Genomic DNA, 2274 nt, shown 5'->3' on the forward strand with positions numbered 1-2274 from the left:
TGTAGTACATTCCAAAACATGAAGTTCTACTTAGATCCCATATCGGACAAATTTGCAATATTATAAATAAAACAAGGACAGTCCTCGCCCTTCTGTACTGGAAAGAGTATTGGGTGAATTCTAGAAACAAAGATGTGTCATTTCCCACATACATGTTCCTGCCCATACTGTGTCCATTGGAAAACCTGTGTCAATCCAGTGGCCCCACAAACTGCAACTTTTTCTTTGCATCACTAAGGGACAGTGATAGTTAACCATGTTTTTGTATTCAAAATGTTTATTAATAAAAGAAGAACAAAGGCTCAAGGTAGAGTGTATTCAATATGTGACGTTTATTTTCAGCTAAAGAAATAAAGATAGGTAGGTTCTACTTTTTATATAAAAGATTTTTGGAATGTCAAAAGATCTTTTCTCTTCATTTAAGAAGTCTTCCCAGAGCAGCTTCAGCGGTCCTGTGGATCTGTGTCTTGCTTCAACAATGTTTGGACGGAACAGACCCGGGGATTCCCTCTCTGTTAGCTTCCAGCCGCTTACCAGTCTCTCCAGTCGCAGCCTTTGGGACCATCTCCTTGCCGCCCTCGGCTCCTAGGACCAGCCAGCACCTTCTCTTTGCAATTAGCTTCATACAGCAGATCAGCCATGACCTCCCAGATTCGTCAGAATTATTCCACTGAAGTGGAAGCTTCTGTGAACCACCTGGTCAACCTGCACCTGTGGGGCTCCTACACCTACCTCTCTCTGGGCTACTGTTTTGATCAGGATGACGTGGCGGATGCAGGCCACTTCTGCAAATCGGCTTGGCCGAGGAGAAGCACAAGGGTGTTAAGAGTCTCCTCAAGTTTCAGAATGACCGCGGGGCCGCGCACTCTTCTAGGCTGTGCAGAAGCCATCTCAAGATGAGTGGTGTAAAACCCAGGAAGCCGTGGATGCTGCCTTGGCCCTGGAGAAGAACCTGAACCAGGTCCTCTTGGATCTTCATTCCCTGGGTTCTGGTCGCACAGATCCTCATCTCTGTGACTTCCTGGAAAGCCACTTTCTGGATGAGGAGGTGAAGCACATCAAGAAGATGGGCAACCACCTGGCCAACATCCTTAGGCTCGCTGGACCCCAGCTAACGCAGACTGGCGTGCCCCAGCCGTCTCTAGGCGAGTATCTCTTTGAGCAGCTCACTCTCAAACATGATTAGGAAGCCTCGCCTTCCAAGGGGCTCCCTCTACTCTTCATCAGCCAACCTCAGGACCTTCACCGGAACCTCTCAAGCCACTAGGCATCTTTGTAACTGCCCTGGAGCCCCCACCCCCACTCCATGCCCCAGGTCTTGGACCAAGTAAAAATAAAGCTTTTTGAAACATAAAAGTCTTTCCATTCTTCATTGATTAATTTTGTTGATAGTTTCATACACATACATAATGTGTTTGATTACACACACACCCGTCTCTTATCTCCCTCCCATCCCTACTGACCCCTTCGCCCCTGTCAACTCTACCATTCCCTTTCCCAGATTAGTAACTTTGAGTTTTGTCTTGTGACCTATTTAGTTTAACCAGGGCCATGATTGTGACCATTGGGTTGGAACTATCCACTGGAGCCTGGTGGGGTCACCGGTGGATACACAACTGAAGGCGATGACACCCTTTTTCCATGAAATCTATCTGTAGCAAACAACTCAACAGTGAAATATGGGGCTCTGAGCCCTCCTCCCTCCATGGCTCACTGCTGACAGGCCAGTTGATTCTTCCCTAGGACATTAGCACGTGTCAGTATTCATCCTAAGTAATATACATATCAGTTCATTTAATCCTTGCAACAAGGAAAAGATTCCAGAAAAAAAACATTTGATTTCCTATATGCCAGGCTACAAACTAAATAAGTCTGAAGTGAGCAACACAAGGTTCTAAAGTAATGTGCTATGTTCCACAAATGAGAAAGCCAAGGCAATGATGTTGAGCCAACAAGATGTTTTAGTCAATGTAGCAGCAGCCACTATGCAAAATTGATTGCAAAGTCTCAAATAATAAATTTTTATCTCTTATGCAAAATAATTTCAAGGCAGGTATTTGGGCTGGTGGACAGCTCTGTCCCAAGAGTGTCACAGAAAGCCAGACTCATCCCAGCTGGTGATTCTAACATTTTGAGACACATGGATTCAAAGCTCAAGTGCTCATTAATTTCCTATTATTGCTGTAACAAATTGCCATTGACTTAATGGTGTAAAGCCACATGAATATATTATCTATATATCTGTAGACGAGACACATTACCCTGCTCAGTGGT

General features: G+C 44.9%; 1 pseudogene; it reads left to right on the forward strand.

Annotated features, from left to right (window-relative positions):
- The first annotated feature begins 639 nt into the window (after positions 1-639).
- Positions 640-1186, forward strand: LOC100753945 (annotated as a pseudogene).
- The last annotated feature ends 1088 nt before the right edge of the window (positions 1187-2274 follow it).

Source organism: Cricetulus griseus, chromosome 2, assembly GCF_003668045.3.
Source record: "Cricetulus griseus strain 17A/GY chromosome 2, alternate assembly CriGri-PICRH-1.0, whole genome shotgun sequence".
Lineage (NCBI taxonomy): Eukaryota > Metazoa > Chordata > Mammalia > Rodentia > Cricetidae > Cricetulus > Cricetulus griseus.